The following is a 27,340-nucleotide window of genomic DNA, read 5'->3' as shown; positions in this document are numbered from 1 at the left end:
CCTGCATGGAGCCTGCTTCTCCCTCTGCCTGTGTCTCTGCCTCTCTCCCGCTCTCTTTCTCTCTCTGTGTCTGTCATGAATAAATAAATAAAATATTTTTTTTAAAAAAAGATCTCACTTCATTTTTTTCTCTTTGGGAAGAAATGCCCAGGCTCTATCAATACATAATTGAAAAAGTGATGGATATGGCACATAATAAAATAAGTGATATTAATTAGTTTAAATTTAATTTTAATTAGTTTTTAGAATTAATTTAAATTATCCCAAGGCACTTTATTTGGAAACTATTAAACTATTAAACTATATATGCCCAATAGGCCATCAAACAAGAAATAACAGAGGTTTTTTTCTGTTTGTTTTCAGAAAAGACTGTTAGAAAGACGTATCCGTGTTACTTGCTATGCATCTCAAGTTCTGGGTTATTTTAGTGATTAGGTACATATCAGGTATAAGTGATACCCTAAATGCTACAAAGTTATAAAGATGAAGAAGAGGAAATTTAAGGCATAGCCACAGAAACCCGAGAAAATGCATGTAAAGCTATTCTTAAAGGTATGCATGTTTAAACTGTGTTTACAGACTGTGTTGTTGACTTACAACCCTGCTTCTTTGGTCTTTGGAGTCAGCTGGTATCTCCACTTTTTCAGTGCTCTGTACTGCATTCTTGTATTTTTTAAAAGATTTACTTATTTATTATTTTAAAGTGAGAAAGAGTGAGCATGAGAGTGTGCAGGGGAAGGGGCAGAGGGAGAGAATCTGCAGCAGACTCCAAGCCCAGCCTGCAGTGGGGTAGGGCTCTATTGTATGACCCCAAAATCATGACCCATGCTTGAAACCAGGAGTCAGAGCTTAACCCACTGTGCCACCCAGGTGGCCCTGCACTACATCCTTAATCTCTACCTCTTTCTAGCTTCCAGCTTTGCCTGGTCTCTTGGGTAATCTCTTTTGTTAATTGTAGCATGCCTCTTACATCCATGAACTTACATGGTTTTTGCAATTTCATGGATGATATATCCTTTCCCTAAGAACAATCCTAGAATTTGCTGCAGAAAAATTCTCAGGCTACTTTTACGAACTTTGTAATGGGTTGCTACCAGCTGACAACATTTTATCTTGCTTTCCTTGAGAGGAAACAAGCATGCCCTTTCACATACAAGCAAACTTTGCTTTGCAATGCTAACCTGGCACAAATCATGGTTCCTGGTATTGGTCTGTGAAAGGGAAAAGGCATGAGGATGAGAGTTCCTATTTATTAAATATATTGAAAATAAATAGTTGACAAATTAACGTGTGTGTGTGTGTGTGTGTGTGTGTGTTTAGAGTGCAAACAATGGACTACATGAATACTTCCTTGAGTTGAACTCACCTTGCCAGTCACTCAGCTCTCTGGCAGTTAACAAAAAGGTTTTAAGATAGAAAGTGGACTATTTAGCCTTCATTAATCATTCATAGTGTTCAAACACATCATCCAGTAACTGAAGAGGGGCTAATGGTAGCTAAGCTTGAGTCTGTTGTCAAAAGTAGGTTTAACTTTCTATGAACTCACTGGCCACAAAGAATGCTGCCTGTTTACTATTCCAAATGTCACCAGCTAGGAGCAAACGGATGACTACTAATGGTAATTAAATACCTCTGAAGCCATTTGTACCGATAACAAAGAGTTACTGTCAGAACTTGAATGAAGTCCATCTGCCCATTTTAAAAGAATGTTAACATTATATAAGTGATAAAGCAGACAGCAACAACTAAATAAATAGACAAATAAGTTTGGTGATAACATTTCTCTAGATGAACACTTGGTTTCTTTCCTTTGGAAATGAGAGATGAATGAAAATATTCTGTAGTCCTCAGTTGTTTCAATCCCACTTTGGTCCACGAAGTAATTAGAAGGAGGTTTTTCGTAAAGGTCTTCCATCTGTATTCTCAAAGCTGCGGAAAGAATTGTTTGAAATTCTATTTGAAATTTTTTTTTCTTTCTACCTTGCAAACTTCCAAGATTCAGTTTCTGCCATTGGCTATTTAATTTAATGCATATGCTCTCATCTCCTTAAGTGAAGGGGGAAAAAAGTATGGATTATTCTGCTTTCCGTCCTTACAGCACAGAACCCCACAGTTGGTCCTTCTTGCACAGATGGATTGACAGCCTGGGGTTTTTCTTTGGTGGGCTCATCTATTCAGCTGCCCCTGAGGCTCCTGCAAGGGGCTGGCTGACTTCTGTTGGCTGTCCACCGAGGTTTCCTCTGCATCTTCATCTTTCTCTACTGTGACAAGACAAAATATGAAAAGATATTGCATGAAAGAACCAAAAGGTGAAGGATATCTAAATGCTTTTGAAATACACCTAAAATCCTAGAGCTGCTGGAATAAAAGTGCACAGAGGGTTCTGAGAGGGAGCTAATGCATTCATCAAGCCTTTGGAAAGGCAGTTTCTTATAAAGGTATGGACTTCATTAAATCAGCTCTCTTTTACCAAGAGGTAGAAGTACCTGTATATCTGATGGCTCAGTTCTAGTGGGAAGAAAAAGTGGTAGGTGAAGAAGAGGAAGAGCAAGGGCATTGGTAGCAATTGTGCAGTGGGAGGTGGATGAGTAGTGAGAACTTGGACATTTATCCATGTCCTTACCCAATGCTTAAAGGGGCACTGGAGTAGGAACGACAACCATCTTGAAGACACAGAGATCAGAGCTAAGAAAGAAAAATGAGTGTATAAAATCTAAAACGGCAGCCTGTATCAATTAGGCTTTTTATGTTCCAAATAACAGAAAACTTGAACTGTTTAAAACAATAGGAGGATTTATTGACTTATATAACTGGGAAGTCTAGAGGTAGGGCGGACTCCAAGATTGGTTTGATCTAGCTCAACAATGTCCCTAAGGACTCTGTCTCTTTGCTCTGCCTTTTGTTCATGGTGTCAGTTTTATCCTGAGCCTGATTTCACACATGGTTGCAAGATGGCTGCCAGCAGCTCCGGGGACTGCGTTCTTTCTCACATGTGCCCAGAGAGAGACAGAGAGAGGTAGAGTGTCTTTCTTCTAACCGAACAAAAGTCCTGGATTTTAGTCTGATAGGACCAGTATATCAATTCCACGTGGTTCTCAAGAAAGGAGACATCCCATCAAGGCAATGTTTTCCCTGCTTCCTTAATAGAGTTAGGTCATGTTGGTTTTGCGAATGGGCTCAAACTGAATAGCAATGTAGTGCTCACATCTAGAACTGGGGATGAGGGGTCAATGCCCCTCAAACTGCAAAATGGTGGTGGTGAGGAGAAGAGCAATGAAATAGATGTGGCAAGGCAGTTCATAATGTATTGCCATGATCCTAGTATATCAATTCCGCATGGTTCTCAAGAAAGGAGACATCCCATCAAGGCAATGTTTTCCCTGTTTCCTTAATAGAGTTATTTAAGAAGAATTTACAGTATTTCTCAAAGTGTTGCTCATGGACTAAAATGATAAGGGTTGCTTAAATGCAGATTCCTGGGCTCTTCCCAAGACCTTCTGAGTCATAATCTGCGTGAGTGACAGCTGGGAATTTGCACTTAGGGCAAGCTTTCTGGGTCATTTTTATGCCACTCTGAATATGGAAATTTCATAGAAACTTACTCAGAGGTAAAAGTAACACAGGACTCTCATCTTGCTTTAGAATTTGATAGTTTCTTATAGTACCTTCATAAACGGTCTTGACCAAAAATAGCTACCAATAGTTGCCACCCTAATAACATCTCACATTAATATGGACCTTGTTTTATCTTAGTAAAATGTAAAACTCTTTTATTAAAGGTATCTATAAAATGATTTATATATTTTTGTTCAGGGAATAAGTCTAGCTTTTTGGCATCTTGTAGGCAAAAAAAAGAATTATGCACTGCATTTTTCTCTTTTTAAGGGATGTTTTTAAAATTATCCACATGTACTTAAACTTCATCTTAACTTCCTTTTGGACCTAGCGATGGGTATTGCCATACTTAACAAACATTGACTGAGAGACATGCATTTCTACTACATTTGGAAAAAGGGCAAGTACTTCTAATTTTATGTGGCTTTACTATATCAAGTAAAAATTCATTTTTCTCTTAAGAAAGATGAAAAGAAGAATGAGATTTTTGTCTTCTGGCTAAACAATGATTTATTGGTAAAACTTTTCTTCACAAAATTACTTTGAGTAATATTTCCTCATATACTGAGATAGATGAATAGCATTATCTTTATTATCTTATATTATCCTGGTGATGATGATGAGTCTCAAAGCATGAAGAATCCAGTGAGTTTTCTGAAGGGTTGAGAACAATTTTAGGAACAAGATTTCTACATGAATTATGTGCATAGATTTTGAACATATTTTTTCATTCAAATATGTTATTGTGTGTCTAATATATACTATGCTGCTTTGCTAAATATTGAGGATACAGTCATCAGTAAAACATTCGTGGTACCTGCTCTCATAGAATTCATCATCTAGTACTATACCATTCAATATGGTAGCCACTAGCCACATATGGCTATTTATATTTAAATTTGAAATAAATGCAATTAAAATGTTTTCAGTTGTATTAGCAACATGTCAAGTGCTAAACAACCACATGTGGCCAGTGGCTGTAGTATTGGGACAGTGCAGATACAGAGTAGTTCCATCATTACAGAAGATTCCATTGAACAACAAAGGTAGTAGAATCAAATAAACTTCCCTGGGGGTGGGGGAGGGGGTGGCCCAAGATGGCAGCATAGGAAGACATACCAGATCTACAACCACATATGAAATAATTCCCGCTGAGAAAGAACCAAAAACTAGCTGAACAATTTCCTCTACAACAAGGAATAAAAGGACCACATCACGATGGGTAAGAGGCTGAGATTAGGTCTTGCCGGAAATCCCACCCCTCCCCTGGCATAGTGACATACAATAGAGAGTGATCTCATGGGCTGAAGCATCTCACTGAGAATCAAGGGAGTTTGTGACCCATCCTGAACACCTCAACCATTGGGACTTGCATCAGAAAGATGAGGCCCCCAAAGCATCTGGCTTTGGAAACCAATGGAGCTTACATCCAGGGGATTGTGAAGATCTAAGTACTACTTTCAAGGGACTTGCACATGGACTCACTTGTCCTGGCAAACAGTGCAAAGGCAGTAGTTTGAGAGGTGACTAGATTATATATGAAAGTGATTCAGTTGCTAATCTTAAAATAGTTGCCAGAAAGGCAGGGGTTAGGTGGGATTTTCCTAGGGGATGGAGGTGCTGGAGAGCATCATTTTTTTCTCTCCCTCTACTTTGCTAGTAAAGACATGAGGATTTGCCACACACCTGATGCTCTTCTCCAGCATCACAAAACTGTGGGTGTGCCCTACCGCCAGTGCTGTTTCCTGGCCTTGCTAAAGCCACACATGTGTCCCACCCCTAAAACTCTTCTCCTGCCTTTGCCATGCAAAAGGGAACAAAAAAGAAGCTGAGGTAACTTCATTTATATCAGACAAAATAGATTTTATAACAAAGACTGTGATAAAAGACACAGAAGGACATTACATAATGACAAATGGGCTAACCCAACAAGAGGATATTAATAATTGTAAGTATTTACATATCCAATATAGGAACACCTAAATATATACAGAAAATATTAGCTGACCTAAGGGAGAAATTGAAACCAATACAATCATAGTAGGGGACTTTAATACCCCACTTATATCAATGGAAGAAAGTCTAGACAGAAAATCAACAAGGAAACATCAGTCTTAAATAACACATTAGAGTAGATGTGCTTAATAGGTATATACAGAACATTCATTCCATTCCAAAACACAGAATACACAGTCTTCTCAAGTTCTCATAGAACATTCCAAGGACAAATCACATGTTAGACCACAAAAGAAATCTCAATAAATTTAAGAAGATTGAAATCATATTAGGTACTTTTCTGACCACAATGGTATGAAACTAAAAAAAAAATGATAAGATGAAAACTAGAAAAACCACAAATAAGTGGAAGATTAAGTATAGATTAAACAACATGCTACTGAACAACCAATGGGACAATACAGAAATCAAAGGGGAAATTTAAAAAATATTTAAGATAAATTAAATGGCAATACAACTCCAAATCTGTGGGATGCAGGAAAAGCATTCCTAAGAGGGAAGTACATAGCCATACAGGCCTATCTTAACAAAGAAGAAAAACCTCAAATAAAGTAATCTAACTTTATACCTAAAGGAACTAGGAAAAGAAAAACACATGAAGTCTAAAGTTAGTAGAAGGAAGGAAATAGAGTGCATCAGAGTGGAAGTAGACTGAAAAAAACAATAGAAAGAAAATTGAAACTAAACCTGATTCTTTGAAAGGAAAAACAAAATTAATAAGCCATTAGCTAAATTCTCTAAGAAAAAAAAGAGAGATGGTTCAATAAATAAAATCAGAAATGAAAAAGAAGTTACAATTGAAACCACAGAAATACAAAAGATCATAAGAGACTACTGTGATCAACAAACTGGAGACATAGAAGAAATGGATAAATTCCTAAACAATCATCCAAGACAGAATCATGAAGAAGTAGAAAATCTGAATAGACCTATTACAAGTAAGGAGATCGAATCAGTAATCAGAAACTTCCCCCAAACCTGAAGTCCAGGATCAGATGGCTTCACTGCTGAATTCTACCAAGCAAAGATATTGAATGGGAGATGCTTTTACCAATGACATGTCACATAAAGGGTTAGTATCCAAAATATATAAGGAATTTATAAAACTCAACCCCCAAAAAACACCCAATTAAAAATGGGCAGAAGACATAAATAGACATTTCTCTAAAAAAAAATCTATATTGCCAACAGACACATGAAAAGATGCTCAACATCAAGCATCATCAGACAGATGCCAATCAAAACCATAATGAGATAGCACCTTATACCTCTCAGAATGCCTAAAATAAAGACACAAGAAAAACGGGTGTTGGCAAGGGTGTGGAGGAAAAGGAATATTTGTGCACTGTTGGTGGGAATGCAAACTGGTGCAGCCAATATGGAAAATAATGTGGAGTTTCCTCAAAAAGTTAAAAATAGAACTATCATAAAATCCAGCAATCCCACCACTGGGTATTTACCCAAAGAATATAAACACACCAATTCAAACGGATACATGCACCCCTATGTTAAACAGAATTGTTTACAATAGCTAAATTTTGGAAGCAACCCAAGTGTCCATCATTGATGAATGGATACAGAAGATGTGATATATACATATTATTCATTCCTAAAAAAAAACTGAAATCTTGCCATTTGCAACAACATGAATGGGGCTAGAGTATAATGCTAAGTGAAATAAGAGAAAGATAAATACCATATGATTTCACTTATATGTGGAGTTTAAGAAACAAAACAAATGAGCAAAGGGCAAAAAGAGAGAGAGAGAGAGAGACAAACCAAGAAATAGACTCTAAATTATAGAGAACAAACTTATGGTTACCAGAGGGGAGGGGTTTGGGGAAGGGGTCAGTTAAATAGGTGATGGGGATTCAGGAGTACACTAGATGATAAGCACCAAGTGATGTATGGATAATCATTATATTGTACAACTGAAACTAATAAAACATTGTATGTTAACTAGAATTAAAATAAAAACTTTTAAAAAATAAAATAAAGGCCACATATGATAAACTCACAACAAACATAATGCTCAATGGTGAAAAGCTAAACTATTTTCCATAAGATTAGGAACAAGACAAGGATGCCCACTCTTACTGCTTTCATTCAACATAGTATTGGCAGTCTTAGCCATGACAATTAAGCAAGAAAAAGAAATATATGCCATCTAAATGGCATCTAAATAAAATGCCTTCTAAATAAAATTATCACTATTTTTAGATGACATGATTCTACATAGAAAAAAAAAACTCTAAGGACTCTTCCAAAAAACTCTTAGATATAATATATGAATTCACTAAATTTATAGGCTATAAAACCAATATAGGGAAATTGGTTGCATTTCTATACAATAATGATGAACTAGTAGAAAGAGAAATTAAGAAAACAATCCCATTTGCAGTGGCATCAAAAAGAGTAAAATATCTAGAAATAAATTAAGTCAAGTAAAATATCTGTACACCGAAAACTGTAGAACATTGGTGAAAGGAATGGAAGAAGGCACAAATAAATGGAAAGATATTTCATGTTCCTGGATTGGAAGAATTAATATTGTTAAAATGTCCATATTCCCCAAAGTAATTCATAGATTCAATCTAACCCCTATAAAAATTCCAGTGGTATTTTTTGGAGAATTAGAACAAAAAATTTTAAAATATGCATGGAACCACCAAAAAGGCCCGAAGAGCCAGAACAATCTTGAGAAAAAACAAAGCTGGAGGTCTCATGCTCCCTGATTTGAAATACACATAGACACATAGACCAACAGAACAAAGAGCCCAGATATAAACCCATGCATATATGATCAATTAATTTATGATGAAGGAGAGATGAATATACAATGAGGAAAGTACAATTGCTCTTCCATAAATGGTGTTGGGAAAACTGGGCAGCCACATGTAAAAGAATAGAACTAAATCACTCTTTTTTAAAGGTCCCCAAAATTAATATTCATAAATTAACATACATAACAGTGGGAATTTGAGAGTCACAAACTGCCAAATAGAATTAGGAGCTGCATGGGCACAATGTATGCTTATGTTACCAAAAATGTACAAATTTCACTTGAGTACTCACCATGATAATATATAAACACCTAAGACAGCTATTTGGTCCCAGGTCAGCCTAAGGAGATGCTGAGACCTCCCAGCTATATAAAGAACTCATGCAACTCAATGGCAAACAAATAAAAATGACTAAAAAATGGGCAGAGGATCTGAATAGACATTTTTCCAAAGAAGACATACAGATGGCCAACAGGCATAGGAAAGGTATTTCATATCATTAATCATCAGGGAAATGCAAATCAATACCACAATGAGGTATCACCTCACATCTGTCAGAATGGCTATTATTAAAAAGATAAGAACTAAGTTGGAGAGGTTGTGGAAAAAAGGGAACCTTCATATATTGTTAATGGGAATGTGAATTGATGCAGCTACTATGTAAAATAGTATTAAGGTTTCTCAAATAACTAAAACGAGAAATACTATGTGATCCAGGTATTTCACTTCTGGGTATTTATCTGAAGAAAACAAAAAGGTATTTTAAAAAAATATATGCACCTCTATGTTCATTTCAGTATTATTTACAATAGTCAAGATATGGAAATAACCTATATGCCCATTAGTGGATAAACGGAAAAGATACAGTATATATACACAATAGGATATTACTCAGCCATAAAGAAAAAAAGTCTTGCCTTTGGTGACAACATGGATAGATCTTAAGGGTACTATGCTAAGTGAAATAAGTCAGAATGAAAGACAAATACTGTATGATTTCACTTAATGTGAACTCTAAAAACAAATGAGCAAACAAAATAAAACTCATTGATATGGAGAAGGGATTGGTGGTTTTTCAGAGGGGAAGGGTGTTGGGAGGTGCAAAAAGGGTGAATGGGGGTCAATTTTATGGCAACAAATGTCAATCAGCCCCATTGTGATGCTCACTTTGTAGCACATGCAAATATTGAATTATTACGTGGTACACTTGAAACTAATATAATGTCATATGCCAATATTACCTCAATTTTTTTAAAAAAAGCAAAGAACAGACTTTTTCAAATCATGGTTCCAACACCTAATAGTTGTATGATCTTGTAAAAATTACTGAATCTCTCTGAACCTGATTTGTAAACTTCTCAACTTATAAATTTTCTAATTATAAGATAGGGATATAATAGCAATGCACAGAGTTATTGAAGATTACATGAAATAGTGTTAGGAAGACTGTTAGGTGAGTATTAAGCACATGATAAACACTCAATTCTAGACTATCATCATCATCTTTAGCATTAAACATTTTCTTGACCATGGGAGCATTTTATTCTTCTCTAATTTTCATTCAGCAGACAGAAGAGATTCTCTGATTCCAGAGAAGGACAGGAGAAGATGGGTCTTGGCTGTGATCGCCTTGTCTTTCAGATTCCATTCTAGAATTTTCCAGGGAGGTGCTTTTACATCTCTTGCAGTCGTTTGCTTGGTCTATGAACAATGTGGGTGTCACAAATCACTCGAGATATAGTAGACTGCTTTTAAATATGAGAGAATTTTAAGAATCATCCACCTCTTTCTTTCTATTGTTAAACCGTAAATCAAGGGGCATAAAGATACTGTGGCTTTTAAAAAAAAATGATACTGTAGTAAGGAGGCACCGCTATTTGGGTAAATTTATTAACATTATCTTAGGTTTTGCCGAATAGCAAACAGTTTTTATCTCCAAGGCCAAATGCATCAATTGGTAGCAACTTCCTGCGGAGCTTTTGAGAAGTATTGCAAGGCCTATCAGAACACAGCAAGAAAGAACTCTGTGATCAATTAGTGATGCCTGCCAAGGACATGGGGTTTAGGGGGGATTGGCATACATTTATCTATTTATCAACCTTTTTAAAAGGACAGGTTGATTACAGAAATAAGCAGGTTTCTTGTTTTGGGCTACTATTGCTAAGTGCAGCTGTCTTCACTAGATTAAAGTTTATCTGTCTGAGGTCTAAAATCACCTCAGGCCTATTTTATTTAGACTTAAATCCCATGAGCTATTGGCTTCACCAGCTGTAAATGAGTCCAAGGAACGAAATCCTGCACGACTTGGAAGGCAGGGAGACTGTGTTTTACATTTCACAGTCCATTAGTTAGATCAGATGACAACTTTTGAGACGCACAATTTGTACTATTACTTTGCTCCCAAATGAGTTAAGGTAGGAGGAAATAAAAATATAAAAATCTTCCCAAAATGCAATTTCACTGTGTCATTCCCTGTTCAGGAGCCCACGGTGGCTTCCTACTGCAAATAAGCAGCTCTTTTTAACTTTCAATATATTCTTTTTTTTTCTTTTAAAGATATTTATTTATTTATTTATTTATTTATTTATGAGAGACTCAGAGAGAGGCAGAGACATAGGCAGAGGGAGAAGCAGGCTCCCTCTGAAGAGCCTACTGTGGAACTCGATCCTAGGACCCCGGGGTAACGACCTGAGCCAAAGGCAGACACCCAACCACTGAGCTACTCAGGTGCTCCACTTTCAAGATGTTCTGTAATCAAGCTCCACATCCTATGTTTCTAGGCTTTAATTTTACAACTCGTCAACAATAGTTATTTCAGAGTATCCCAAAATCACACAGTGTCCAGTTTATATTTCTTGATAATAGTTCCATATGGGTTGGTTTAATCCTCCCAACCAGATTATTTGCATTTAAGAAATAAAGCTTCATCTTACATGTCTCCTAAACTTCTCAGTGCATTGACTACAGCACAAAGTAGACTAAATAGTAAGATCCATAAGGATGGGGCATTCTTAACAGTTATGGGCCTCAATAAATATTTGTTGATCTTATTTCTCAATTGCAGTATTTCAATAAGTGTTTGATTGGTTCTCTGATTGAAAGGAGAAATCAAAGTAATGTATTACTATTATTTTCTGTTTAGAAATTCATTGCAGTGGGAATTCTATCTGATGTGTATAAAGGAAGTAACACGATGTTGTCTACAACAGGGTTTGATTGACATTGAGATAAAAATACATCATTCTTCTAATAGCTTCCCTGAGGCGGCTTTCTGAGAGAGACCCGACTATCTGATTCTAATTTCTGAAGGGTGATTTATGGTATATTATGTGTAGCTAGTAAGAACAGGGCAACTCTAGGTGGATTATCTCTGGATATATTTTATAGCTATAAATTATGATTAAAAATCACAAATGTAAAATTCCAAATCCTTAATATGTTAAGAGATTTGACTCATAAAGACTTTCCCTAATACAAAAGTCATATTACCTCAAAACTTTGCAAAATAATAAAACTATTATTAAGAACCTAGATTCTTTTTTAAAAAAGATTTTATTTATTTATTCATGAAAGACACAGAGAAAGAGAGAGAGTGAGAGAGAGAGAGAGGCAGAGACACAACATAGGCAGAGGGGGAAGCAAGGCAGGAGCCCAAAGTGGGACTTGATCCCGGGTCTCCAGGATCACACCCCTGGGCTGATGGCAGCACTAAACCGCTGAGCCACCCAGGCTGACAAAAAAAAAAAAAATAAATAAAAATACCCCTAGATTCTTCTACAAGCTTTTCAACTATGGATTAAAATTGTATTAGAGTCATTTACAACCCAGATGCTTAATTATTATTGTCTTTTGTTCCAACAAAAATTACGAATGACTTAAAGGAGAAAAACAGAGAGGTAGACTACGGAAGAAACTAGAGTAATACTGGTTTTCTTAGCAAAACAAGTTTCTACAGGAACTGTTAAATATAAAAGAAAACAACTTTGTTTGGCAACAATAGGCAGGTGTGGACATATAATTTTATGATATTCTTGATGATTGTGGGGAAAATGTACTCTTACTACTACATTTAAGTCACAGAAGTAGTGAAACGATCTGAATTCTGGAAATGTGAAAGTATATGCCTGACTTTCTCTCTCTTACTCTCTGTCCTGTCCTGTTTCCTCACCGTTCCTGAATTCCTCTGATCGTGATAGTTCTATGTCCTTATTCGAAACAACAGCTTTACAACAGAATTCCAATACGGAATTAACGTCTGGCATACCAGTGCACAGATACCTTTTTTTAATGAAATAAAGTTTGGTTGTTTGGGGCCCCACTCCAGTAGGCTAATAGCTGAATACTAGAATAAGAGATCAGTATTCCCAAGTAGAAGGAACATTATGGCTCTGGTCTTACTCAATTACTTGATGCCACCCAATGTACAGGTCTCTTACTTCCCTTCCATGCCTTTGCACATTATGCCTTATTGCTTGAAACACTCTTCCCTGCTTCTCTCATCTTGGTAACTTCTATTTGTCCGTTAGGCCTGATTAGCCCCATGCACCCCAGCACACACCCTCATTTGGCTAGGTCAGGGATCCTTTGTCCCTCAGTGTTCTCACAGCACTGTGGACTTGCTCTGTCATAGCAGGGGAAGCCTGCAGTCACTTTACTGATTTTCTCCAATTTGCAACTTGAGGACAAGGAAGTATTTTAATTTATATTCAATGCCACCACCTAGGCCAGGGTATGTGGCAACGAGTAGAAACTCTCTGGGTATTGGTTTAATGAAAAAGTAAGTCAATAAAACTTTATTCAAGGTTCTTAAAAATTACTGAATAAATAAATGCACTTTTATCATCAGATTATTAACTCTTCAAGGGTCAGAACTATCTAATTTATGTATCTTCAATGCCTGTGTCAAGGTTTTGCATATTGAGGTGTTGAAGGAAATACTTGCCCCAGACATTGAATCGTTACTTTCAGGTATAATTAATAACTATAATAAGGTCCCTGAAATTTCCTTATTAGTGAAAGTTAGGGTAGAGGGAAGTTAACTTATCTCAAGAGAAGATATTGGTCTATAATTTTTCTAGAAATTATTAGTCAATCCTTCCAGAGCAAGGTTTTCAAAACTTATCTGATAGTGAGAATCATCTGAGGGACATTCCCTAAAAATCTAGCTCTCCCGTTCCCACTCCAGACATACTGTAGCATTAGAATCTCTAGGAGCGGGGATTTTACATTTTTCTCAGGTGACTTTTTTATGATTTGGGGAGGTGTGAGATACAAGTCATGGCACTTGAGAGGAGTTTTACCTAAGCACTTTGATAGCCACATTTTATGTTCAAAATTATGAATTCGCTTCTTCCTCAGATTACACAAAGTACATTCTAGTTTACTGCATCAGATTGATTCTAAATACTGAAAAATTCTAAATTAATAAAGGTCCATAAGAATGAGGATTCTTTTCTGAGCCAAATTTTCTGATTTGAACCCAGAAGCCTGGGTTCAAATTATATTAAGCATGAGCTCAAAAAGATACAGTGCAATTTAAAAAGCATCTCCTCCTACTTTTAGTCCCAACCCTTTATAAATGATCACAAATTAAATGATGGTCCTTCTCAGTGACAAATGATTCTATGTGTGTCACCTGGAACCACAAAAGTCTCTCTCACTCCTTTTGCAGTCAGCTGTAGAGAGCAGAGAGCGGTTTTATACACCACTTTGCTGTCATGTGTGACTTTCTGAACTCCACAGGCATATATTTATCTGGTTGGTGTTATGTTAACAAATTAAAACGAAAACAAAGCATAACATAACCAAGCTAGCACTTGCGTGTCAATCTCCCATCTCCAAGATTTCTCTTTAGAAATCACTTTGAGGACTTTGGGGTCAAGGAGAAAAGTGAGAATGGTCCCTGTCCCAAAGATTTGACCATTCCCACAAAGTGATCACATTCACAGGTGAGTCTTTTAACCTTCTCCCTTTTTCACCAAGCATGTGTGCATGTGTCTAACAGCTCCCTGCACCCCTGTAAAGCAAATTACGAGGAACAAAGGACGTTAGCCTTCCGGGGCTGAGGAGCAAGGTAACCTGCAGAAACACACAAGAGACACAGAACAAACAAGGAAGAACTAACTGACTAATGAACAGGACAGGAAACCAATCCAGAAAAACAAACAGGTGGAGAAAGCAACTGGTGATCAAACAAAGGAGCAGAGTGACTCTGCGGACCTAGGAGTCTGGTGCTCACCTGGGGCCCACCTGCTGAACAGGTGAAGGGAAATGGCTGGGCTGAAACCTTTTGTGAGGCCCAGCTCCCTCTCCTCCACACCCTGAAAGAGGAAGGGTGGTGGAGCAACCAGGAGAGCTGCATTTGTGGCTCTGTGCTCTTTTCCCTGATGGAAGACTCATACTTTATTATGAAGAACCAATGACAGGGCAGTAGCTACAGTAAGCAATTAGACTGAATGGATGAAAACATGTCAGAGCTACGTGCACCTGAATTACAGGAAAGCTTCTGCTGGCTGTGTAAAGAGGTTCAACCATAGTCATATTAGAGGTGAGGGTGACATTCAGGATGATTATAAATAAGTACTTGAGATTTGCAACACAAAAATCTTTTCTTTGGGGACCTCCAATATAAGTGGACACACACATATTAAAATACAACTAGCAATTATTTATTAAACATTTACTCTGACAAGGTATTGTTCTGACCCATACTCTATAGTGTACATATTAAACATATTTTATGAAGGACAGTCCACCTGATGGTGGTGCTGCATGTATAAAGGTGCCCAAGAAGTCTGATAGTATTATTATCACTCAATGCTCACTTGAAGACTATTTGGGGTGGAGTAGAGGTGTGGGTGGGGAATTGTTGGAGAATATTCAGAAAGATTGATTCTTTTAAAAAAGGTACACAATGGATTTGCCATTTCTAACTCATTTCATAGTGTAAATAGCCAAATTCTATTTTCTTAGTGAAATTATATTTGTCCTGCTTGAAAACCTTCTTGCAAATTTTCTGAAGGAAAAATCTTTGAAAGTAAGTTAGAATTGTTTTAGTATCTGTTAACTTTAGATTGATTAGGGAAAGAAATAGTTCTCAGTGGCTATCGAGACAGAAGAAAGGTTGATGCCACATACTTAGGCTGTGTAATCTTACGTATTTCCAAAAGGTAAGGTGCAAATTTGGCTCTGCGATGGCTAGCAGCTGATGAAAAGAAGGAAACCCTGATAGTTACAAGAACCAGTATATACATGAAAGCAAAGCAAACCAACTTCTTAAAGAACAGAAATATGAATGTTGAGACTTGAGAGAAATGTCTGCAGTAGCTGCTCTTCGAGAGGATTTTGAGCAAGAGGAGAGAAAAAAAATCTCTGCACAATGTCCTTATGACAAATATACTTTGCCTCATTTCTTTATTTTTAATTTAAGCTATCTTGCTGAATGGTATGCACTATTATAAGAACTTAAATCTTTTCAGAACAGGTTGGGATACATGGAGAGATAACCTGTTTGATTTAGAATATGGACAACCTTTTGGTTTGATTTTGAACATGGACAACATGGCCTTTTAGAGGCCAATTCTTAGTTTCCTAAGTGTCTGTTCAGTATCACTGTATTACTTTTCCAAGAAAAACTTTGAGAACACCTTCTTCACTCTACAAATAAAAGTCCTTTTGGATTACTGTAGCAGAGAAATAAAAAGCTCTGGCTTTCTTAACCCCGAGAGTTTTGGGCCCTCCCTGTGGATGTTCAAAAAAAGAAGCTAAGTCCATCTCTCTCCATTCATGTTGACCTTTAAACAGAACACACCATAGAGAATAGCATGGCACTTGAGTTTATTAAAAAATATATTTTCCCCTTCCCTTTAGACATCTGCTATTTTCTCCAACCTGCCCTCTGCATCTTTGCCTGAATTAGTGCTGACTCTAGAATGCTTTTCCTTTCCCACCTCTGTGTCTTGTCTGTTTAGAGAAATCATACTATCTTTTTTCTAGGTCAGTCCAAATGCCTCTTCTTCCATGATGTCTTGCCCACTTACTCAAATGTGGTCGCTCTGGCTCAAATCTCCCAGAGTCCCTCAATTAACATAAAGGACATGTTCTGCATTATGTTGTTGTAGATGACTATGGATAAGCTTTATTTTCTCAAGCTAAAAGTTCCCTGAACTATTATTTTTATCTATGGGTCTGTAATTCTTTCAAAATAAAAAGTTAGTTCAAAAAAATAATTCCCAGAGGATATTCATCTTTACACAGCCTTATCCTAAAGGTCTATCTAGAACAATGACTGAAGCTAAGTGATGGGCCCTTGGCGAAGACTGTGGAGGAAATTCCCGTGAATGAACTTTGAAACAGTACATGTGCATGGGATCTAAACTTAGAAAAACTGGGTTTGGCTCTTATCTTTCCTTCCTACTTGGGAAAATCTGAGACAAATGGCTTCATCTTTCTAAGCCTCAATTTTTTATCTGTCAACTGGGAATGATAATAACTCACTTCACTGGATTATTGTGAGGATCAAATGAGATGATGAATGTGCTAGTATTTCATTAGCTATAAGCACTGTGGCAGCATTAGTTATTATGATTGGTGCTGAAGCAACTGTACATACACAACCACCAGTGTCACTCTGTGTGCCAGTTGGTCATAGACAGTTTTAGCTTGACACCCCATCTATCTCCTTGTTCTACTGTATGATATTCTGGAAGCCTCTTTATTTTTCCATCCTTTCCAACTGTCCTCCAAGTGATCTATTCTATTCTTGTAAGTAAGACTTAGGGAGAAATAGTTAGAACAATAGAAAACTTGGAACACCTTATAAAGCCGTGCTTTGCAGTATTCATAACATGCCCATATGTTCATAAACAAAAAAAAATTCTAATTCAGTGTATGTTCTGAATATTATGATTCTTGTATGAAATGTTTGTGTGAAGAAAGTCTCTGACTTAGAAACACCAACTCGTAAAGTCTATTTTAAATCAGGGTCCTAAAAGAAAAACTTCAGCTGTATACCACTGCAAATGCAGACATGGTCTAGAAGGTTGGCAGGACACGCCTTTGGAGGTCTCTTATTAAGAGAGAGTGAGGGACTTCATGAGGAGAAACTTCACCAGCCAAGGGAGTAGACTTTACAGACTAGACCCAACAGCCATGGCATATCATTCCATGTCTGATTCAGATAGTTATCTGGCGGTGGCCTCATACTGACACATCAAAATAGCTAAATTACCATAGAAATAATGCTAAGAAATACACGTCAGAACTGCTTTGTGAGCCCACTAACAGACTGTAAAGAAGGGGTGAGGAAGGTTGGTGTATTTTCCTCTATAGTTCAGAGACTACTAAAAGCAAAAGTAAAGCATTAGGAGTTTTGCTATACATCAGAAGGAACTGATGGCTTCCCTGTGTGACCTGGGACCCCTGTGGCCAATGTTAGAAACAGAAGAGAACTACAGTGCAGAGGAGTTGACCTGGTGCCCTGGGACATGGCCAGTCACCTCTGAAACCACATGAGGCAGACAGCCTGTGGTGACTAAGGGATCTGTATTCTAGAGCCCACAGGAGACACATGACAAAGACACCCTGAATTTGAGAAAGAGTGGAGTTACCACTATTCTGTGGGAAGAACCCGAGCCTGACAAGTGCTTTGTGTTTTTATTAATATACCACTTTGAAACCCTTCCCTGGTGCTTAAGGAACCATGGGTTATTCCTACATAACCGATCTCACTGGCTAACTTCTTTTCATGATCCAACTTCAACCGAGCACCCTTGCATCACAATCGTCATGAATTCCTGCTAGCCCAAACCCATCACATTTCACTCCCTTTCCTTTATCTGTAGTTTTGATTACCGTTCTATCCTCCTGGTTGTGCCAGGAAAGGAGGTGGAAAGACCTGAGAAGAAGTATCTGTTTGTCCTGACGTAAGTCGAGGAATTCCCTTTTCCTGTGGAAACAAAGTTGTTCATAGTGCGGCTTCCAAAGAACTCTGAGAATTGTAGACAAGCCACAGTCTACACTAAGCAATTTTGTTGTCATCTAACCTTTAATACTGATTTTATCATTGTCATGAGACCATGCCATTTGTATTCCAACTAACCAATTTCTTCAGCAATATCTGCCAGACTGAGAGATTTTTGTGGCGAAGAACTTGACTCACTTATTTTACACTTCCCAAGAGGTACTCACTTCATGTTGGTTGAATTAACCCATATGATTTAGGGATCATTGATTTTTGCCCATATAGCCATGAGGCTTTTTCTCAGCCTCAGTGTTTTGATAGTTTGCTTTTTCCTATTTCAAGTGGCATTTACTGTTAAGTACATGGTTCACACCACTAAATTCTCTCATATATTGTCTATCACTCTTCAATATAATAAGATATGAAAATAATTGACATGTTTTCCCTTAATTTGGTTAAGTGCTATACTCAGTGGCATTTTTATTCCATCTCCACTGAGCTCAATAGTTAGATATGATTTCTTTTGTGCTAAAAATAACAACGATAGTATTTGGAAGAAATAAGAATGGACTAGTTGATAAATTATTTATAGCAATTTCCAGCAGCCTGCCAATCTGTTTTGTAATGTAGTTGAATCTTAATTTTTAATGAGGGAACCTATGAAAATCTGCTGGGGTGAAAACCATGACCTCTAAATGATAGCACAAGAGCCCCCATCATGTAGCCAGGTGGCACCCACCCGTTCCCATCACCTCACTAGGGCTTCACCTCAAACTGACCTTACCTGGTCAAAGCAGAGGGGAGTTGGTTGGTACAAAACCTGACTAAGACAGGAAAGGTGGAGTGAGGGAGAAGCCCAGCTCTGAAAGGGGACAAAACAAACCACCTTGGGGGACTATTGTGTGCCATTTCAAAAGTCTGTTTTGACTAATGCTCTGTGCTATTCAACCTTACATCCTTAATCTGTTGTGTCTGTTTCAAGTAAAAAAAAAAAAAGATAATAAGTGGGGGGAAATTAAGGACAATGAAAGAGTATTAGTGAACACAAATAGATGAGAGATGAAAGCAGCCCTTTGGAGGGAATGCCACTGCAGCTCTGATGATACATCTGAATGTGAATCGGTCTATCTCATTTTTACCACTGTGCTTCAGCAAAAAGGCATTTGATTTTATTACCTGATTAAATTCCTCAGTTTGTTGATGGACCTTTTGCTCTTCAAAGAAATTCAACAGACCTATTCATTCTGAGTTATTAAATATTAAATATTGGAACCTATATGATCTTGGAGATCATTTGCTCTGCAGTAAGCATTTGGGGAAACTGAGGCTCACGAATGTTAAAGGGGTTGCCCAAGTCACACAGCAACTAATGAAAAAGCTCATATATAGTTCATGTCCTTCGAATTCCTGCTTCATCTTTTTTGCTACAATTTCTGTTCTATGTCCTGCTGTCTGTACCAGAGACTGAAGCACAATGTTTTTCTTAATAAATGCCTAACTTAAAACCATGCTCTTCCTCCATATCCCTTTGTTTTAATCCCTAGTAAGTGCCTTTCTTCAACAAACACTAGGAAGTCACTATATGGAAAAGAGTCATACTGTCTTTGACCATGGGGTTTTCTGAATTTAAAATAGCAGAATGCAGTGAAACAGTGATAATATATTTGAGGAATGAGAGCAAATGAGCTGATGAAGAGAACAGAAGGCTAACCTGCATTCGTCCCACTCTGAGGGAAGCAAGGGAGACTTCCTTTAAAAATGGAGAAGAGAAAAGTTGTGATGTTTGTGCAAAACTTCAAATCATGTAACCAGACAATACAGAGTTGAATTTAACCAACAAGAACGCTATGAGTCACTGGGGTGGTGGAAGGTGAAACTCCGTTTGATACTCATAATTAGAAAATTATGAACCGAAATTGCTTGTGTAAAATAAACTTTTTGTTGTGTCGCAACATGTTGAAAAGGCAAGTAGAGATGGCTTGAAAATTCTTAATGGTTGAAATCCCTGCAGCATTTGCAGAGAGCTCTGTGGATTGAAATCTAAATCTATCACCCTATCTCTGTTCATGACTTGTTACTGTGCAGCAGAGAATGATCTAGGCTAAGGAATACTGACTATGTTGATAATATAAATTTTTTATATAAATTTAAATATAAATTGATAATATAAACTGATTTTCAGACATTACTGTAGCCCCACTGGCTCTCTACTTTGCCATATGCTGACTTAATCTTGGAGGAATATAGTGAAGAAATAAAAGGGTCTATTTTCCATGAATTCAAACAAAATGGAAATAAAAAAAACTGAATTGCTATTACTCATAAAAAATAACTTTTGTCTTTTTATTATGAAGATTGTAAAACATATAGCAAACTAGGAGAGAACTGTGTAATATACATCTGTTCAGCCATCACTTAGATCTACTACTTTTTAACATTTTTTGCCATATTTGCTTCATACACCTTGTTTCTGCTGAAGTCTTTCAAAGTAACTTACAGATATGACATTTTACCTCTAAATGCTTCTGTAATATGCCTCTAAAAATAAGAATACTGAGGGGGGCACTTGACGGGAGGAGCACTGGGTGTTATTCTGTATGTTGGCAAATTGAACACCAATAAAAAATAAATTTATTATAAAAAAATAAGAATATTTTTGATATAACTACAATACCAGTATCACAACTAATACAATTAAATATTTACTTATTGACTAAAACCAAATTCATATTCAATATACCCAATGTATAATTTATAGCTGGATTTGTTTAAACCAGGATCCAGTTAAGACCACACATTACACTTGGCTGTTGTGACTCTTAAATTTATTATGACCCAAACCAATACCACCCGTCCACTCCCCGCACCAACATACAGCTTTTTTACATGGCACATTTTTTACATAACTAAAGGCCAGTTGTCCTGTAGTAGTAGGTCATATTGTTTTTTTGATGATGGTTTAACTTTTTCTTCTATTCCTTGTTTACTGTAAACTGGAAGTTTTTTGTTTTTTTTTTTTTTCAAGATGTATTTGTTTATTTTAGAATGAAAGAAATTGAGAGAGAGCTTGCAGGGGGAGGGACAGAGGGAAAGAATCTCAAGCAGATTCCCCGCTGAGGACAGAGCCTGAGGCAGGGCTCACTTGTGACCCTGAGATCATGACCTAAGGTGAAATCAAGAGTGAGACACTTAACCATCTGAGCCACCTAGGTGCCCAACTAGAAGTTTTGCCTAAAGTTCTGATTAGACTCAAGTTACATTTTTTTGGCAAGACTATTTCATAGAAACCTAACATTTCCACTCATGCGTCCATATGCAAGAAAAATAAAAGCACATGGCCACACATACAAAAAGTCTTGTTATAAGAATGTTCATAATGGCTTTACTTACAATGACGTCATATTGGAAACAACTGAAGTATCTGTCAAGAGAAGAGTGGATAAACAAAATGCAAAATATTCATCCAGTGGAATACTACTTGGCGTTAAAAAGGAACTAACTAGTGTTGCATACATCAAATGGGATAGATTTTTAAAGTGTTGTATTGAGAGAAAGAAGCAATCCACAAGAAAGTACACATTATATGATCCTATTTATTTGAAGTTCAAGGACCAGCAAAACTAATCCATGATGCTAGGAATCAAAACAATGTTTGATTTTGGGCACAGGGAAAATTGATTAACTGCTAAAGAGCATGAGGTAACTTTCTGGGGTGATGGAAAAGTTCTATATCTTGATTTGAGTGTACATATTTTTCAAAACTCATGCAGCTATCTTGAGTTTTATGATATATAAACAATACCCCAATAAAGAGAGGAAATAGGTAACTCTATGTTCTTCCTATTACATTTCTCAGAAGGCACATTGTTACCCTCTTATTAATGACACTAAGACGGATCACTAGAAAACATAAACATTTTGAGGCTACACTTGTTAATTCAAAACAAAAAACAACAACAAAAAAAAACCCGAGAGCATGGTAAAAATTCCCAGATCAGAGACATCTTTTGTAGACAGTATGATCTTTCTCCTCAAAGTTAAACCAAGACCTCTGAGGATAAAAAGTTGATTTGCTCTTGTGAGAAAGAAGGGCAGTGTGGTAGCAGGAGACAAATTGGAAAGAAAATCCTAAATAAAAGTGAGGAGTGAGGAGATGTTGATCCCCAAAAATGAGCAATTTTGGAAAGAATGAGAAAAAATTTCCCAGGGATCCTCCCACCCATAAAATCATGAAAGTCAAGCGCCCTTTTAGGCCAAAGAAGGACGGGGAGCCAAGTGGATGCAAATCTATTGTGAGAAGCAGCACTTCCCTGTTCGGCCCCAGCAGGGAGCTTTTGCAGTGCAGCACCCCCTACACGGTGCCCAACCACACCTGTCACACCAGGATTTGTGGGCAGGGAAACGAGCCTGAGGAGGGGAGAGCACTGTCCAGTACTGGCAGTTGCATGTCTTCAGAAGAGGCACCTGCAAGTCTTCTGGTTGGATGTGAGAATCTGAAAGCCCACTAATGGACTCTGTTCGCATTAATTCCCAGAGGGATCATTGCTTCATTGACAGCGATTTAATCATGCCATGCAATGAAACAACATCCTGCAAAAAGAACTTTTCACATCACCTTGAGCACTGAGGTTTTTGCATTTGCCTTATTTGGAATGGTGGGTCTCCTTTTGAAAACATTTGAGGCATAGAATCCTAGACTGTAAAAACTGTTTCCAAAGCATGTTTTACTTTATAAAAATGGTTTCCCACAGATTTCTTTAAGTGATCCCCCCTCCCAGGGGGGGTTAGGCTACAGGACTGACAATCAATCCTTCCTTTCTCTCCCAGCCAGCAAGAACGCGGGGCCTGCAGTACCAAGGCATCCCACATTTCCAGGGGCTGAGTGGGATTTAAGTTTTCTTTGTGATATGTCCACTATTTTATGAAATTTTCTTTTTATTAAATATTCCAGTTCCTTAAAGCTGCAATCTTCCAAAAATTCTCTTTCAGGAAAGACATAGAAGAATGATTATTAAAACATTTATTGAATGGAAACATGTTCTATCCTAATGTTAAACTATAAATCGAGTTGAAAGGATATTGTCTCACCAGAAACTATATTAATGGAATATATGATAATTCTCTGTAGTCTCCCATGATTTGAATCATTGAATCTATTTATTTATTCATTTATACCTGGACTCTATCCCTAATGTCTCTGAAGTGGCTTATACATGTGATTCCAAAGGATAAAATAGGGGGACAAGATAGAAGGCAGATATGGATATGGAAATAAAATCACTTGCTATTGTGTCCTGTTCAGTACCAGAGGCAGGCACAGATTTAGCCCTGAGCTTACTGGGCTCAGGAATAGCAAACTCTACTCAGAAGAAATTCCTCCAGTGCATCCTTGTAAAGAAGGTAAGGTGAAATAAAAAAGACATTTTTCATCTCTACCCCAGACAGTGAGTTTTATTTAATTATTTCTCATGATGACCCTCAGTACATGGCTAAGGCCAAAGTTAAATTTAATGAAATCGATTGTCCAAAGAACTCCTCACCCCAAAAAACAAAGTGTGATCTAAGCATGTAGCTTTATGAACTGGCTTTATTTAGAGAAAGGTATGGGCAATACAGCCTTCAAATTGTCCTCCTTGAATATTGTATTTTATACTTGTGAATTTGTCAAGAGATGAATCAATATATATTTTTATATTATATATATTTATATATTATATATAATACAATATTTCTGACAAGAAGTGAAATGACTGCTCAGCTTTTATTGAGAACTTACTAGGTGCCAGACATTCTAAGCACTTGAAATGTAGCATTTAATTCTCAGGACAATGGTACGAGGCATTCATTCTCATTTTTACAGATGAGATAAAGAGGCCTGGGAGCTAAAGGTCAAACAGCTGCTAAGTATTAGGGAATGAAAACTAGGCAGTCTGATTCCATTGTATTATACTGGTTTCGGGACTCTCACTCTGGTAAGTCACTGGTCTAGGTTAGAGTCTAGAGAAAGAAAGATTTGGCTTATATCTCCCCAAATTCAGAAGTTTGATCAGTTCAAGTGCTTGAATGTGCCTACCCCATCACTGCAAGATGACTTTGTCCATTTTTTAACAGTCTCAAAAATAGAACAGGTCCAGATAAATATGCATAAGAAAAAGATAGTCACCCACATTTTACAGCTCTTTAGGGTATAGGAAAATATTTCCTCCCTAATTAGAAGAGTGTCCCTAGATCTGTCATCCAGTCTGATATGTTTTATTGCATTTTAGGTTAACTTAAAAGTGCAGTTAGTAGCCTAATATATGAACTAAACTTGATAAATATTTATATTTATTTTTAGCTCACCAAAAAGCTTTAAAATCCTAAGTCAATGGTTCTCAAACTATATCATCAACCTTACCTGAAAACTCATTAGAAATGTAAAATCAGGGGCCTCACCCCACCCCACCACCCCCAGCTACACCTACCGTTTCAGAAGTTCTAGGAGTAGGGCCAGGCAATCTGAGTTTGCACAAGGCCCCAGGGTGATTCTGATATATCCTAAAGTTTGACAACTGCTGCTCTAAACCACTGTGTCCTAAAGAGCTGAGGCAGGACTTAGCAATCTCTCAAGAGGTAATAGTTGGAATTGGAAGGGATCTTGGCAGTGACCTCTCAGGGCATGATTCCCTTTTTTGTAGATGAGTAAATGGAGGCTCAGGGAAGTGGAGTGATTTGCCTGAGACCACACAGCACGTTAATAGATGAAATGGACTTGAACCCAATTTTCCTGACTCCAGTTCTGAGGCTTTTCCTCTAGTGCTTATTTGTCTTCTGATGGTTCAATTTCTTCAGTGACAAGTTTCCTCTCACCTGTGTCTACAGTCTCTCCATGAGCAGAAACTCATTAAAATGGTTGCTGAATTTGTTTCCACGAATCCTTCTCCTCCTGACAGAGGATCCACTTGAGAAGGTGAATGAGCAGGTACTGCCATGGGAAATTCACTCTCTCATGTAATCTTGTACTGCAGTGAACACTCTTTAGAATTCCTGACTCTCAATGTTTTGAGAGCTTGTAAAAGAACTGACAATCCATTCTCTAAAGAACTATAGGATGAACTTTCAAGCCATTAGTTATAAGGGAATACAAAAATCCTAAATGATGCCTTTTATTTATTTTTTTAAAGACTCATTTATTTATTTGAGAGAGAGCATGCTCAGGGGGAGGGGCAGAAGGAGAGGGAGAGAGAGTCTTAGGCAGACCCCTCACTGGGCACAGAGTCCAACTAGAGGCCGGAACTAGGGCTCCATCTGGGGCTCCATTAGGGGCTCCATTTGAGCTTGATCTGTGATCTGGGCCTCAATCTAATGACCCTGAGATCATGACCTGAGTAGAAACCAAGAGTCAGATGCTCAACCAACTATGCCACCCAGCTGTCCCCTAAAGGATGCCTTTTAGGTAGAGTTTCTAGGTTTCTGAATTTTGCCAAAACTTTTAAACATAATAGAAACATGAAAAGATGAGTTAGTTGGGAAGCCCAGGTGGCTCAGCAGTTTAGCGTTGCCTTTGGCCCAGGGCGTGATCCTGGAGACCTGGGATCGAGTCCCACGTCGGGCTCCCTGCATGGTGCCTGCTCTCCCTCTGCCTGTGTCTCTGCCTCTCTCTCTCTCTCTCTTTCTCTCTCTGTTTCTCATGAATAAAAAAATAAAATCTTAAAAAAAAAAGATTAGTTAACTTGCCTGTGCCTCAGCTTCCTTGTCTAAAATAATGATTTATGTAAAGAATGCTATGCAAATTAAGTAAAATTATATATGCAAAATCAGTCTTTTGCATAAGGTAGATGTTGAGAATGGTCAGTTCATTTTTCCTCCTTTTTTCCTGATCCTGTTGGTATTAATATCTGATAGCTGATTAGAAGTATAGTGCATTTATTAATGACTTTTCAAAAACTAGCATAGGAGCAATTCATCTTGTTCCAGAAGAAATTGGTGACTGATGTTTCTTTTTCATTTTTCCCTGTGGTTGTCCTGAGGGATTTCCTCGTTTTATATTAATTGGATGCATATGTCTTAAACTTTCCTTCATCATCTTCCTTCATGGGACAGAGAAAAAAAGATGATAAACCCTACCACAGAAGATCAGATCATCTGATTGGCTTCAAGAGAATGGACACAACGGGACTAATTATATCCTATGATCTTGGGGTACATTGGTAATTTTTAGCCTAATAATTCAGGCCCATGTTGAATTAAAGAAATTTTATCCCATATGATCATCCAATGGCATGTTTTGGCTAAGCATGAGAAAAATACAGGATAAAAATCGTAACTTGAATTGTGTTATGTTTGTCTACAAAGTTCAAGTATGGATTTTTTAAAAAGACTTTATTTATTTATTTGACACAGAGAGAGAGAGAGAGAGACAGCATAAGCAGGGGGAGCAGCAGGCAGAGAGAGAGAGAGAAGCAGACTCCCTGCAGAGCAGGGAGCCCGATGTGAGACTCTATCCAGGACCCTGGGATCATGACCCAAGCCAAAGGCAGGCACTTAACTGACTGAGCCACCCAGTTGCCCAGGGTTTCATGTTTTTTTTGAAAGAATGTAAATTTTAAAACTGTAGAAATTGGATTTTAGACTACTTTGATATGCCAAGCTGTTCTTTTTTTTAAAAGTCTGTCTGTGAATCATCCCTTACCATTTTACTTACCTTCTGGCTTTTTGTTTTGCTGATGTCACAGATAAAACTTTTTCTATAAAACAACACCCAGTGTGTATTTTCTAACCACTGGGGCAGGCTGCCTGACCCGCAAACCCAATTCTTCAGCTATCGTCAGAATTACTTAATATTCACCATTGCAATCTGTGGAATTAGGAGATAATAATAGTATTCACAACAAACTACAGTGGTTTGTGGTAACATATTCTGTTGCCCGCTGGGTGTCCCAGAAGGCTTTTGGAGTACCCAGTCAATATTCCAACTGCCTTGCAA

General features: G+C 37.5%; 2 long non-coding RNA genes across 2 annotated transcripts in view; both read left to right on the top strand.

Moving 5' to 3' along the window:
* The window catches only part of LOC111093875, a 64,103-nt gene that overhangs the window by 22,710 nt on the left and 14,053 nt on the right, over positions 1-27,340 (top strand). The window lies entirely within an intron of this gene.
* On the top strand, positions 4,691-26,652 carry LOC106558203. Its single transcript, XR_005383781.1, has 3 exons — positions 4,691-4,837; positions 25,237-25,336; positions 26,458-26,652. It is a non-coding gene; the product is annotated as an uncharacterized LOC106558203 (long non-coding RNA).

The sequence above is a fragment of the Canis lupus genome, chromosome 34 (genome assembly GCF_011100685.1).
Source record: "Canis lupus familiaris isolate Mischka breed German Shepherd chromosome 34, alternate assembly UU_Cfam_GSD_1.0, whole genome shotgun sequence".
Lineage (NCBI taxonomy): Eukaryota > Metazoa > Chordata > Mammalia > Carnivora > Canidae > Canis > Canis lupus.
This window is presented reverse-complemented; position numbering and strand designations above follow the sequence as displayed.